This window comes from Neophocaena asiaeorientalis, unplaced genomic scaffold, assembly GCF_003031525.2.
Source record: "Neophocaena asiaeorientalis asiaeorientalis breed wild unplaced genomic scaffold, Neophocaena_asiaeorientalis_V1.1 scaffold150, whole genome shotgun sequence".
Classification (NCBI taxonomy): Eukaryota; Metazoa; Chordata; class Mammalia; order Artiodactyla; family Phocoenidae; genus Neophocaena; species Neophocaena asiaeorientalis.
Genome location: NW_020176571.1, coordinates 20,477,031 through 20,492,612, shown reverse-complemented (window position 1 = coordinate 20,492,612; position 15,582 = coordinate 20,477,031). Strand labels below are relative to the sequence as shown.

The 15,582-nt window shown below is 39.0% G+C and overlaps 1 protein-coding gene across 2 annotated transcripts in view; it reads right to left on the bottom strand.

The window, feature by feature from the left end:
* Positions 1-15,582, bottom strand: part of SSPN (sarcospan) — a 125,166-nt gene that overhangs the window by 25,047 nt on the left and 84,537 nt on the right. The gene's annotated exons all lie outside the window — the stretch shown is intronic.

Below are 15,582 nucleotides of genomic sequence, written 5' to 3'. Positions count from 1 at the left end.
CCATGGCTCATGGGCCCAGCCGCTCCGCGGCATGTGGGATCTTCCCGGACCAGGGCATGAACCCATGTACCCTGCATCGGCAGGCAGACTCTCAACCACTGCACCACCAGGGAAGCCCAGCTCATAATTTTAAACCAATGAATCTCACAACTGAGCGTTTCATCAAATCACTTACAGGAAACAGAGAGAAAAATCCGACAACTATCCTAGTGCGTGACTTATCATGCAGACATTCAAGTAGAATCCCTTTAGTTTGGGTTTTACTTTAATATTACAATGCAGATTTGCATAACTATGCTAAGATACATATTTTATAGGAACTGCTGGGAATTTTGCAGTTACACCCTCAAAAGATTGAATTAGCACGAACAAAAGAATTGTGGAGCAATGAAGTTGGTTATGGATAAAAATTGGGCTTAATAGTCATAGGACAAGAATTGTGCCTTTGAGCTAAAATGTCCTTTTACTTCTTTATCATCCTGGTATACTACTCTTCCTTCAACCATTTTGAATCCAGTAATATTCATTCTTCAAACTCTGCTCAAAGATCTTCTCTACCCAGAAAAGGTACCCTTTTTGCATTACCCACTTTGTATACATTAGCTCATTTATTCCCTAAAACAGTGAAATAAGAAAAAAAAAATGTACATCATTTTATAGAACACTGTCACTTAGAGAGGTTAAGAAACTTTCAAGTTGATCCAAAGAAGATTTTTTAAAGCATCAAGAGGTTCCATTTCTGCATAATATTAAGGACTAAATTATATGAAACCCTTCTCCCAAAAAACACTTTCAAATGCACTGAGCTTCTATAGGCTAAGGGTGGAACCAAGCCCATGGCATAAATGTAGGCCCCTAAGTGGCTACACCCTTAAACGGCTATACCGTAAATGGCTACTAGAAAATAATCCACTAGCACTAAAATTTATCAGAAACTTGTTCTGTCTCAGCTGATGAGGTGGGGTAGAGGTTTTGAGAGTTTTCTGCTACTTGCACAGTTCTGGCAACTATGAAGATGAGAAAGTAACATGAAAGTGACCCTGAAACAAAAAAACAACTGTTTTTTTCAACAAAGAAATTGTAAGAGGGAGAGAGAGGGAAGGATGGAGGGAAGAAGAGAGAGAGAGAGAGGGAAGAGAGAAAAGGTAAATCTTTGAGAAAAGGAGATATAAGAAATATATGAACCAATTGCAGTTCGTGGATCTTACTGGGATCCTTATTTTGACAAACTGTGAAGAAATATTCATGAGTTAATCATGAATATTTGAACTCTGATTTGAACCTATTAAGAATTTGAACCTATTAAGAAATTGTTAACTTGTAAGGTGTGATTGCTATTTTGATTATTTTTTAGTCTTCATCTTTTGACTTACATAGTGAAATATTTATAGATGAAATGATATAATATCCAGGATTTACTTCAAAATAATCCAGTGTGTGGTGTGTGAGTATGGAAGGAGTACAGGAATATACAAGTGAAGCAACATTGATCATCACTTAATAATTATCGAAGCTGAGTGATGGGACCATAGGCATTCATTGTACTATTTTATCTACTTTTGAGTATGCTTGAAATTTTCCCTAATAAATAGGTAAATTTAAGAAAAGGTGGCTCTTGGATCATGATACCATTGGGACACTTGGCAAGACAAACCATCTGGAAGGGTTACATCCTCAAATAGCCCACACCGAATTATCACATATAAATGCTCTTAGAAAATGAACTCACAGACTAATCAAAGCAAACATATGAAAAATAAATTCATTAGGGAAGGCCAGCACTCACACGCATATAAGTTTGTATGCATGTTCACACACACATTCTCTCTCTCTCTCTCAGAATTAAAGCCACGTGAATTTCAAATAGCAGAACTAAAAAATAGAGCCTATAAAAGTTCATTCAGGGCTTCCCTGGTGGCGCAGTGGTTGGGAGTCCGCCTGCCGATGCAGGGGACACGGGTTCGTGCCCTGGTCCGGGAAGATCCCACATGCCGCGGAGTGGCTGGGCCTGTGAGCCATGGCTGCTGAGCCTGCGTGTCCGGAGCCTGTGCTCCGCAACGGGAGAGGCCACAGCAGTGAGAGGCCTGCGTACCGCCAAAAAAATAATAATAATAAATAAATAAAGTACATTCTATATATAACTATATTATTTGTTTACAAAATGATTTTATATTATATATGTGATTTGTAACTATTTTTTTACATAACCATCTACTGTGAACATATTTGAATAAGTAACTAAACATATTAAAAAGTACATTCAAAATAAACATATGTGAAAGAAGGAATTGAAAACACGAATAAAGAGCAGGGAAGATACCAGGAATATATTAAAAAACCAACAATAACAAAAAAATAGGAGTTCTAGAAATGAAAAATAAAATCATTGGAATTAAAAACTCTTGGACAAGTAACAGGCAGATTAAAGTCAACTGAAAAGGGAAATAGTAAACTAGAAGGTATATCTGAGGAAATAACCTAAAATACAGCACAGAGAGACACAGGGAGATGAAACATAATAAAGGGACTTGCCTGGTGGCACAGTTGTTAAGACTCCATGCTCTCAATGCAGGGGACCTGGGTTCGATCCCTGGTCAGGGAACTAGATCCCACATGCATGCCACAAATAAGAGTTCACATGCCACAACTGAGGAGCTGGCAAGCCGCAACTAAGGAGCCTGCCTGCCGCAACTAAGACCCAGCACAACCAAATAAATAAATGAAATAAATATTTTTTAAAAAAGAAAAGAAACATAATAGAGAGCTTGAGAAATAAGGAAAATAAAACAAGAATGTCCAAACATACATCTGATAGCAGTTCCAGGCAAAGTGACTAAAGAGAAGAGGGAAGCAATACTTGGAAAAAATAAATAATGGCTGAATTTTTTTCAAAATTGATGAAAGACACAAAAATCTTAGATTCAGGAAACATATAATCAAATCCACACGTAGGCACATTGTAGCTAAACTACAGCACCCTCAAAAACAAAAAGAAAATCAGAAAAGCAACCAGAGGAAAGAGGCATGTTATCTATAAAGGAAAAACAATTAGATATTTACCAAACTTCTTAGCAGCAATAACTGAAGTCAGGAGACAATGGAATGATATATATTTTTTAATGGGAGAAAATAGCTATTAATCTAAGACTAAAGAAATATTTTATAATCATTATCTTGTATGTAGTCATTAAGTAGATTAAAAATGTTTAATGAAAATGGGAAGAAAACAAGGAGAAATAGATTCATCTAATGTTGGGAAATCTGAATACACATCTCTCAGTAATCTTTAGATCAAGCTGAAAAATATTAGTAAGGATGTAGAAAATTCAACAACCTGTTTAAAAAGCTTGATTTTTAGATTGAATACAGAACTGTAAATTTCAAAATGAGAGAATCCACATTTTTGTTCCAAGCATAAATGGAATGTTTATAAAAATTAGTCACATGCTAGATCACAAAGTAAGTCTCATATAATATCAAAGAATTGATAATATGAAAAGCACATGAACTGAGCACAAAGCAATTCAGTTGAAATCAATAATCAAAAGATAAGCAAAAAGGACATTAGAGAAAACCCAAATAACTGGTGAGGTATTCTTTGCTTGCATAGAAGGTACAAACTGAATGAAAATACCAAAAGTATTTTTCTTGGAACTTGAGAAGCCAATTCTAAAATATATAGAATTTATATTCTTCCCTGGTGATCTAGTGGTTAAGACTTCGCCTCCAGTGCAGGGGGTATGGGGAAGATGGGGGTCGGGGAGGTGAGCTGCTTATGCCATCACCTTTATAACAAGATGCATTATAGTGCTATTTTAATACAGACAGTGTGATATCAGCAGAGTGACAGACAAAACAATGGGATTGAAGAGGATCACAGACACACTCCTCAAATCTAATACGGAAACTTGATAGATGATAAATGGAAATAGCAGATCAGTGTGAAAGTTCTGATTATTTATGGTACTAAGACAATTAACACTCCAAAAATAAAATATGGACATTATCTCACATCCATATGCAAAAAGTAGACCACTTAGATTAAAGATATAAATACAAAAGCAAACCTTCCACATTTCAGAAAACAATATAGAAAAATATCTTTCTGACCTCGGAGTAGGGGGAGATTTCTTTAAAATATACCATATTTTAAAGCATATACCATACCATATTTTAAGCATATACCATAAAAAGATTAATATAGGTAAATACATTAAAATTAAATCTTTTCCTCAACAAGGCCACCATAAACAAAAGTAAAAGACATGATACCACCTAGGAGAAGATATTTGCAGTACCTAAAACCACAAAGGCTAAGTAACAAAGATAATAAATCTTATAAATCAATAAGTAGGAGAAAAACAACTCATAGAAAACACCTGTTGAATAAATAAAGGATCGAAAACATAATTAAATGGTCAATAAACATATACGTTCAACTCCATCAGTAATCAGAAAAATATAAATTAAAATAAGATATCATTGCATACAAATAAGATAGGCAAAAGCTAAAACTGCCTGCTACTTGGCCATAAGAAATAATGAAATTTTGCCACTTGCAGCAACATGGATGGACTTGAAGGGCATTATGCTAAGTGAAATAAGTCAGAAAAAGACAAAGGACAAATACTGTATGATATCACTTATATGTGGAATCTAAAAGATACAACAAACTAATGAATATAACAAAAAAGAAGCAGAGTCACAGATAGAACAAACTAGCGGTTACCAGTGTGGGGCGAGGGGCAATACGGGAGGGGGTTGGGAGGCCCAAACTATTAGGTGTAAGATAGGCTCCAGGATGTATTGTACAACACGGCGAATAGAGCCTGTATTTTGTAATAACTGTAAGTGGAAAGTAACCTTTTAAAATTGTATTAAAACTTGTTAATTAAAAAAATAAAAGATTTTTTAAAAAATTAAAATTGTCTGACAGTAACAAAAGTTGGCATATATGTAGATCAGTGGAAATTCTGACTTACTGGAGTGTAGATTTGTACAACTTTGGGTTTGCGGTACAGATATGGCAATATCTAATAAGTTGAAACGGCCTATATCTTAAGACCCAATCATTCAATTCCTAGGAATATTCCTTTAAAAACTTTGAAATACATGCATAGAGAGCCATGGAATAGAATGTCCATTGTATCACTGTTTGTAATTGCAAGAAAAAAATAATCTTTTGAAAACAACCTAAATTTTCATCAACAGGAGAATGAATAAATTAATTGTTGTATATTCCTATAATGAAATATAGTATAGCAAAAATGAATGAATGATATCCATGAACTATTATAAATAAATCTCAAAAACAATATTGAAAAACATATTATGCTACCATTTATATAAAATTTAAAATATTGAAAACAACATTAATTATTGGTTATGGATATATACATATAAAAAGTATGAAAACATTCATAGGCATGACAGATATCAAATTCGGAATAGTAGATACCTCTGGAGAAGGAGGATGGGGTAGGAGAATATGATTAAGAAAGGAAACAGGGGCTTCCCTGGTGGTGCAGTGGTTGAGAGTCCGCCTGCCGATGCAGGGGACACGGGTTCGTGCCCCGGTCCGGGAGGATCCCACATGCCGCGGAGCGGCTGGGCCCGTGAGCCATGGCCGCTGGGCTTGTGCGTCCGGAGCCTGTGCTCCACAACGGGAAAGGCCACAACAGTGAGAGGCCCGCGCACAGCAAAAAAAAAAAAAAAAAAAAAAAAAGAAAGGAAACAGGTGACTTCAATATATTGCAATGTTTTCTTTCTTAAAAAAATGAAAACAAGTATGACAAAATATTAAAACCTGATGAACCTGAGGCTGCTTTATTAGTCTGTCTATGCTATAATATACTTAGAAATTTTCATAATTAAAATCATAGGATTGCATAGAATTGCCCATACTTGTTCAAACTCACACAGAAATAAAAATAAAAATCATAACCTAAATTTTTTCAAAATGGTAGATCTGGGATTCTACCCACATGTGTTTTATTCCAAAGTTGAAGCCCCTCCTGCAGTTTCAGGCCCCCTCTCCTTGCCTTTTCTGATCCTCCCCGGACAGGATTAATCACACCTTCGTCTGTGCCACCTTCTTTAGGGCACCAAGTTAACACTTGGTTTTTTCAACTGTATCGTAGCTGGTTGTGTGTGTGTGTGCCCTCTCCCAGACACAGCTCCTGGGAGTGACGCACTTGGCGTATGGAAAGACACAGGGAGAATGGCTAGATGTGAAAGGTTTCTGTTTTACAAGTAGGTACTCTTTCGTTGATAGGCTTCTGTTCTGTTGCTCATCAACCACCTAACTCACTCTTGTGGTAACTTATCAGAAACTAATCATCAATAGGTTCTATAAGTACCTACTTTTGCAAAGTAATCCATTTTCAAAGAATATAGGAGAAACAAAACTGTGTTTCAGCATTTCTCATGAATCAACATGAGGGGTAGAAGTGCTACCTATTTGTGGGAAAAATAAACTACTACAATTTATTTGTTTCACTTAAAAATTTTTGAAGTTCTCAGAAGGGAAAGGAATCTTATAAATGTGGATTTAGCCTACTCCAGAGGTATAGAGATAGGCTGAATTTTATGATTCAGGCATCATTAAGTAGGTTCTCAAATTAGGTCCCACTTCAGAAACGATTGTGCAGATAATTCTACGTTAATACTCCTGGGTCCATCTATCTGAAACAGTACAATAAATAGAATTTGATGAAATGGTACAGTATATAGAAATTATACAGTAAATCAATGTAAATTCAATTATAACAGGAATGTAAATGAGAGAACCATCCTGCTCAATCTTTAAAAAATATTATCAAGTGGCTTTTCTAATTAAGAGCACTTTTTACCAAAAAAAAAAGAAAAAAACAAAAAAACCACACACATACACAAAGGATATAATGGACCATTAAGTAATATATAGTAACATTACTTCTTTAAAAAGTTTTTTGTCCTTTTCATCATGAGGTTAGTGTCCCCAGGCAGCCTGCAGCCTCTCCCGCATTTCCTCTCTTCCCTTCCATGGCAACACGGGTTAGCTAGACACTGAGCTTTTTGTGATGTGTGTGTGAGGATGGGGAGAAGGGGAGCGAGGCTCCAGGGAGGTCTCCAGGTGGAAAAATTTGTGACGCACTAGATTCGGTGACTGAATGAGTATTTATCGAGGGTTCTCGAACACAATAGTTACGGTCACACTATGTTCATTTTTAAAATTACGTTTGGTCTCACAGCCCTTAACTTAGATGGAAACTCTTTCATAGGCATCCCAAACCACTTCTTCATGAAAAGATTATGCGACAAAGCCAACCTGCGTCAGTTTGATCCTTCTGTTTCAGAATCTGAGTAGCGAGCGCACGAGAGACATGCATAAACTTACTGAACGTGCACTAAAATGGTTGAATTCTGTCTTCCATCAGTATGCAGTCATGGAGCAGTTATTTTGCATTGATTATAAAGTGTCCACCTTACGGAGACCTCGTTTGCCCTTTTGCTGCCTCTGACGCTCCACCGCTTCACTGAGGCGGGGACAGTCGCCCTGTGTTCATCTCCATAACTGAGCACCCTCCACCCTCCAACAGAAAGGATGAAGGCTGAAATGCTGTTTCCCTTATCTTGGAAAAGGCCCCTTTTATAGCTGTCCTGGCACAGCTAAATGGCACAGGTAATGGCCTGATATGTGTGCCACACCTGATACTTTAGAAGGAAGCTGGTAAGTGTTATGTTTTTCCCTAGCAATAAAGCGAAAATTCTCTCCCTAGTTAGGGTCTAGTTAACACACTAGCAAGTCCCCCTCTTTTCTCCTCACCTGTCATTATCTTCCACACAAGAGAGAGGTCTTGATAACAACGTATCTTAATGGGATTTTAATGGCTCATTACAGTGAATGCTGAATCAAACACTTTCACAACAACAGTTGAGTGGGATGCTGATAAAACAGCATCCTCGAGGTTTCCGCAGCCTCTCCCAGCCAGGGGGAGTTGCTCATTTCTGCAGCAACAGAAGCAGCCCCAACCGAACTTCTTCAGCAGGACGTGAGAATGCTTATTTGTGAGCAAACCATTTGCTTTCTAACAGCCAGTCACTTACCAGCCTTTTGCCAGGGTGAAGAAACACAGCACTGAAACACTCACATTCATCACTGTGTTAGGCAGTGGATGTTGCTTAGCAACCTTAGATCAGAGAGCATCAACTTTAAATATGCTCAGAAATCAAACCAGCGATATTCCAGCATGTGTCTGGAACCGTGGCCTTCCTTGCCTTTTGTTTGCTACTTATTTTGGACTCAGATTGGACCAAAAGGTGGCATATTGGATGGTTCTACTCAGTCTTCTCTAGCTTTCCCCTCTGGGATGGTTTGGATTTGTGCAGCGCTTGTTAAAGTAAAGCAGAGACCCTTAGAATTTTTAGGGTTTTTAAGCTGGACAAACAGGATCAAACGAGAAGCTCTGACAGTGTACCTAAGGGAGATCCACCAGGAGCTGCATGCTCGTCCTGGAGGCTGTGACAGCATGAGGCCCCAGGTGGGAGCACCCTCAGGGTTTTATTTTGACCCATTCCACAGAACAAAGAGTGTTCATCTAATTTTCAGAACCATCATCAAAAATGAAAGCATCAGCTGCATATTATAAAGGAGACCTGAGAGCGGGCTTCCCTTGAGTTCTAGAAAGACCAAGCCTGAGATCACTGCTCCCAGAGGCCAGAAGGCTCATCTAATTGCTGAAAATCTGAGCATCCACCACCAGCAGGGCTCAGTCAGCCACCCTCATTTTCTTGCCTCAGAGGCCAAGGTGTCATGTAGCTAGATCCAGATAGCGACTCACTCCAGAAGCAGCCAAGAAAGGCAGAGATTTCCTAAATGGGGGGTCCTAAGCCTTAAAGCTAAGGCAACAAATGAAACGCCTAAGCTACCCTTGGAATTGTAGGCACCGGCTAAATCTACTTGATTTTATTTTCACTGAAATTTGACAAAAGAAGCAATCCATAAATGCATTGAAAACACCCTCCTCCATATGTTTCACTACAGGCATGAGCCTGAGCCACGCCACCCCGCTGCACTGCCAAGTGTCAGCTTACTGGTTCAGAACCCTCATCGGAAACATTCAGACTTGTAGCTGTTCCATGAAAGCCACAGGGCCTTCCTGAATTAGCTGAGAAACACACTTAAGAATCACTGAGGTGGCTGTACAAATTGATATTCCTCACTGAAAAGGCTATGGATTGAATTATGCACACCCTCCCCCAATTCACACGTTAAAGCCTTAACCCAAGGAAAATCGCCTTCAGCTTATGAACTCATTGTAATAAACCTAGACTTGTATAAACCTAGACTTGAATCCAACCCTGGATTTTAATGGGCTCTTCTGAGCAGCATTTCTCTAGTTTGCCAGGATCTAAGTCCTAAAACTGAACTGTACTTTGCAGTGAAATGGTATCTAATTAAAGTTTAATGACTAGATTCCATTCCTATCCTTCAGCAACACAGAAACATGCACACTGAACTCTTCACATTATCTTGTGTGTATCCTTTAATGTTGATGCCAACCCTTCAGGGTACAACACAGGCAAGTGGACCCAGTTAAAGAACACCCTTAATAGAAATGGCATGGACAAGGTTAATGGGAAGAAAAAGTCCAGAAAATACCCATTTCCTCAGACCAAACTGAAAGTGGACATCATAATGGCAATCTATAAAACTACTGGACCAAATATTAGGGAAACCTATGCCATCGCTTTCTTTGTAGAAGGTAAGGATGGTAATATTGGCATCTAGCATTCAGCCACATCAATCCTAATTTGTCCTAATTTATTCAAGTTAGGGGAACGCAAAGTAAGTCGTGTGACTTCTTTCTTTTTTAGATCCTGCAGTCATTTTATAACATGAAATAAAATATCTCAATAATGCTAAGTCAACATGTTCTGAATATCTCTGGAACCCAAGGGCCTACAATAGAGTAATAACACACTCCTTATTATTACCTCTTAGTTCTTTTCAACATTATCAATAAACTTTTCTATATTGGAAAATACAACTGTATGTCATTTCTCAAACCATAGTTTAAAAATGGATATACATAAGTTCAAGCAGAAACTCTAATAATGGCAAATATGGAATAGAGTTTGGTTTAACACACTGGATACCGTTATGTGTCAGGGATAAATAATGGCCCCGTGGACACATAATATACTTAAAGAGAATTAATTGATTTACTTTTTATTTGATTATCCCCGAATTCTATGCACTACTATTTCTACCATAAAAAAATAAAACCAAAATGATAATTGTCAATATTAAAAGTGTCTAGAGATTGAATATATCCATAATACAGGTTGAAAAATATCAGAAGCTGTCCCTTCTCCTTTTTTAAAAGGAGAAAGGAAATTCAGGGATAATTTCCTCATTGTATAAGCATTCCCTTGGCCTTTGCATATCTGGCTTAGTATGAAGCTAGCAATAGAAGTGAAAATACAGTCTCCTAATGATTCTAAGCATCTAATGATTTTTTTCCAACTTTACTTATTCTTTCATTTTTTTTTTTTCGGTACGCAGGCCTCTCACTGTTGTGGCCTCTCCTGTTGCGGAGCACAGGCTCCGGACGCATGGGCTCAGCGGCCACGGCTCACCGGCCCAGCCGCTCCGTGGCATGTGGGATCTTCCCGGACCGGGGCACGAACCCACGTCCCCTGCATCAGCAGGCAGATTCTCAACCACTGCGCCACCAGGGAAGCCCTTTTCTGTTGTTTTATTATTAACTTTACTTGTTCTTTATTCAGTATTCCTAAAATTCTTTCAGAGAGCATGTCACCAAATTCTTGAATATTCCCTTTTGTGTTCATACACTTATTAAAATTAATTTTTTTCCAAATTAATCCAATTATGTTCCATTTCTAGACTTACTACAACAACTTCATGTACCTATAAGATAATTATCCTCTCATTACTTATTATATGTACTCAGTGGAGACTGAGTTAGGCCATGGGATTATCACTCCTCAGTCCCTAACTCTCCTGTGAGAGTTGCTATAATCAAAATTATTTCCCAGTGGTTCTAGAGATGCAATTTTAAGTTTCAGAAGCATATTAAAGCCCCAATATGAAAAATAATGTACTACTATGCAATGTGTTCCCAAAAATATAATTCCAGATTAAATTCTCAAATGTCAATACACATACATAGAAAATTGACATCATTGTTTTGCTTCTTGACTTGTTTTAGAGTCTATCCAAAAGCCCAGTGCCAAATCTTTCTCACTTCCAGTTTTTCTTCGTAACCATGATCAAATCATTTAGGCAAACCATCATGTCGCAGTCTCTCCACTTATAAACTGCAGATAATAACTTGCTATATGTCATATATCTACTTGTGAATTTCAGGGTGTATTCTTTTTTAAAATAAATAACCACCCAATGTTCCCTTCCGTTAAGTCAAGATTAAAAATAGATTTCAAAAATCCGAATACACCTGCATTTTGAATTCCTTAGCGTAAGTTAACATATGAAAACTGTTATTGAAATTCCTGACAGCACTCTTAAATCATTACAGATTCATATGATAAGTTTTATGAATGACATTAAGGAAAGGAAATATTCTTCCCTTTAAGCTCTTTCCTTAAACTTTCTAATGTGATCACTGTAGTATATATCTCAGGGATTTTATTCCAGGGGGATGGGGTATGGGAACAATGGAGCAAGAGTCAGGAAAACTAAAAGAAGCAACAATAAGGCAAATAAATTCCCACTTTCCATGGGAATATTCCCTACAAGGGCCAAGAAACTAACAAACACTAAACATCCCCATTGGGGAAGAGAAGCAAGAGTTTGCTCTTAAATTGACTTCAGAGAGAAATGCCAAAGCAAATAAATCACGGTAAGTGAAATACTTTGAAAGGTAAATGGACTTTAAAAATATTTGCGTGGGTTAAATTTTTTAATCGGAAGTATTCATTACTGTCAGATAAGGCCACATGTCCATCAGATCTCCTCCTTGTATATGATTCATTATTTTTAGACCAATGCCTAGCTCGTCAGACATCCCCAACAAATGTTGCCGAATGAAAAAAATAAGCCAAAGTTCAAACGTGTTATCCTTCACCTAAACCAAAATTGTATTAATCTGAGTAAGAAATAAGTAAAGGCCCCAAAGTTCTTAGATTTCTTCAATCCTTACACATTTTTTCATCAATAAGAATTCTGGAATGACGCGCAAACTTGAACGTCTATTCCACCCAGCTAAATCAAGCCATTAACAGAATAAAATGCAAACTTCTGTTTCCTAGGATCCCTCGCCCCTAGCCAAGTTCATCCTCAAAGACCTTGTTTCACTTGTGCTGTCCTTGTGGAGTGACTTGCAACCCTCAAGCCATGTAGAAAGAATTTTGAGAGAAGAATGGCACTTTTACAGGTTACGTGGTCTCCAGAGCAGCTCCATTCTTTTTTTTTTTTTCCTTTACGGGAATCTTTTGTAATTGAAGTAAAAAGACTTCAGTCATGTCCGTGATGGAGGGTGAGAGGAGTCATATTTTCAGGTAGGTAAGAAATAACCTATTTGTTTTTCTAAAATTCCTCTGGACATAAATCTCTGATTAGAGATTACCAATGGCTTTTTTTATAACTAGAATTTCACTGAATATTCATCAAGCCACCCAGATATTGGTCAAGAAGAAGTTGCCTAAGTAAATTTATCCATATACCTAGATTCTATCATGGGAATGGTGATACCCAAATCCCAAAGTAATGCGATAGCAAACCTTGTAAAATGAAGTAAGTGTCACATGATCAGAGGCAACCAGTATAAACAGAAATAGAAGAGTGAAGCGGTCAAACTGTCGATGGGGCGGGTGCCTCAGTCTGGGGGCCCTGCTTGAATTCAGCGTAAATTCCGGAAACAGGTTTGACTCTGTCTCAGCCTCAGGGATTGACCTGTACTGTTTCGGTCTAACTTTCCAGTATTCCCTGGGGGATATACCAGACCAGAATCATTCCACGTCCCTAAGGAAAATGACCCTGAGGAGGCCCTTTTCCCCCAAGTTAATTTTTATAATCCTCCAGAAAGATTCAGAAAGTACTGGACTCATCTAATACCGCTAAGACTGCTAACAGTAACTTGGCTCAGATCAGAGAAAGGTGAGATGGCCGAACTGATAGCTTCTTCAGGGTTCAAACTGGTCTGGGAAATGGAGCAAGTCCAAAGTGACTGTTCTGCGTGATTAGAGATAAAATAGAGCCACTGCTACTTCGAAGAGCGCCACTACCAGTGACTGCTCCACTCATGGCTAAGAAAACGTGCGAACTCACTGAACGCTTACCGGGAGCCAGCACTGTTCTAAGTATCAGAACATGTATTCATTTCTTTATTCCGCAGGACAACCCTAAGAGAGAGGAATTATTATTACCATTCTGATTTCATCAGCGAAGACATAGAAGCCTAGAGAAGTTAAGTAACTTGCCCCAAGTTATTCAGTGAATAATGCCCGGGCGGGAGCTCAACACCAGGTGCAGTGTTTCCGCTTCTGTACTTTACCACCCGGCCTCCCTGCCTTTTCCCTTCCTTGAAAGCTTGGAAGAGCGCCCCAGGACCAGCCACAGACAGCCTGAGGAGAACAACAAGCACGGAGTCTGTGGGAGATGGGGACAAGTTGCCTGCAGCTCCGGCCCAGCTGGAATGAGATTCTCCTTGCCCACTCCTTAGGGCCCCTCCTCTCTTGTCTCAGGCCATCTCCACTAACTGCTCTGCTCTGCATATGCTCTCTGCTAAAAGACAGGATTACAGATATCATCAATACAGATGTCACTACCAGAAAACTTCGAGTGGATCCCAGATTATAACCGAGAAAACTGGAACAAACAGAGAACTGGCCGCGGATAATGTTCTTTGCACCATAGCCAGGGAGCTTCCAAGGGCAATTGGGAGCATGTGATGCTCCTACAAGGAGCTCACGAAACTTCAGAGTTGCAAGGTTTGTACGTTCCCGTCTTAAACATTAAGACAAATTTTCCCCACCTAATTTGCTTTTTTCGTACTGGACTTTTTAAAGTTGAAATAAAGAAAGGTTAGAAAACACATTTGTAAATGATATTCAAAACCACTGAATGAGAAGTTTCGTTCCTTTCTTCTTTGAATTCACCTAGCCTTGAAGAACAGACCTTTTTTCCCTCTGAGTATGTTAACAGTCATTGAAGTGACTAAAATACCCAGTATATTAGTGAAAAGCTATTTTTAAAATCACTTGATTTAGAAAACTCCAATCATGATAATTTCCTGGGAATTCTCAGCACACAAATTAAAAGTTTTAAATTACTCTGCAAGAATTTGGAGTTCGAATAATCTTAAATAGAAAATACCTGCATCAATGCATACTTAATCAGGTGTTTTTAACATCTGTCCCTGATCCAAAATTATTTTGAGGGTTGTTTTATAAGGTACAGTTCCTGTGGTCAGTAATAGCAGTAATGATGCAATGTGAGACTAGGAGCCAGAGGTGTCGATCCTGGTCTCACCTGACTCCACCGCTTTTCACCTCTGGGCTTTGAGAATGCCATTTAACTTCTCTTAGCCTGCTTCCTCGTGTCCACAGATGAATAACAGTTCCCACCTCAAAGTGTTGTTTCAGGGACCAAATGAAATAATGCACGTGAAAGAGATTTTAGTAAGCCCGAGGCACTATAATTATAAAATTACAAACTAAATGTGGGTGCAGCATGGCTCAGTGAGGAAAACGCAGATGCAGTCTGGTGCTAAAAGGAATCAAGTTGGCTGATTTGCCTACTTTGGAAACTCATGACCTTCAGTGGGTTTGCCCTTGGTTCTCTCATCTGAGAAATGGAAGGATAATAACTATCCCATAAGGCTGATGTGGGGATTAGAAATAATACATGTAAGGCCTCTAACAGGACAGGCCCACAGTAGGTGCTCAATAAACGGCACCCGTTTCATATCAGAGAATCCGTTTAATTAAGCCAAGTATGCTGTGTCCAAACACTCAACTCACAACAGCTGAGCAGTGTTCTGCTTTGAACAGTACATCCATTAGCAGAGTCCCAAATAAGGCTCCTGCCACGGCCAGCACCCTGGGTTTATCCCACTTTAGATTCCAGTGGATTAAGGCTGTGCTTGCTGTATTCACATTTCCTGCCTTCAACCACTGTTTTATAAACTTACTACCGGAACCTCAGATTTAAAAAATAAAATCAATTCTACCCAGTGTGGCCACTCCAAGTACAGGATTTTTCCTAACTTGCTTTTACAGGATGAACGTATTCACTTTTTTGCTACTTCTGTAGGGACGAGGGTGGGGTCCGCGGGCGAGGAGAAGGAAAAAGCCGAAGTGAATCTGCTGTTGTTATCGAGGCTGTTCAGTGTGACCAAAGTAAGCAGCCTGTGCCTCCCTCCCCAGCTCCAGCGCGTGAGGGTCAGGCCTGTCGGAGGCGGAGGCGTTCGGAGCCACAAGCAGGACAAGGACACGAGCACCGCCGCGCCAGGCCTGAGCAGACCCGGGGCGGCGGGCATCGGTCACCAAGCAGAGGGCGAGTTAGAGGCGTGGAGCCGGGGAAGGGCGCATGCAGGTGGGTTAGTGGTAACTCGA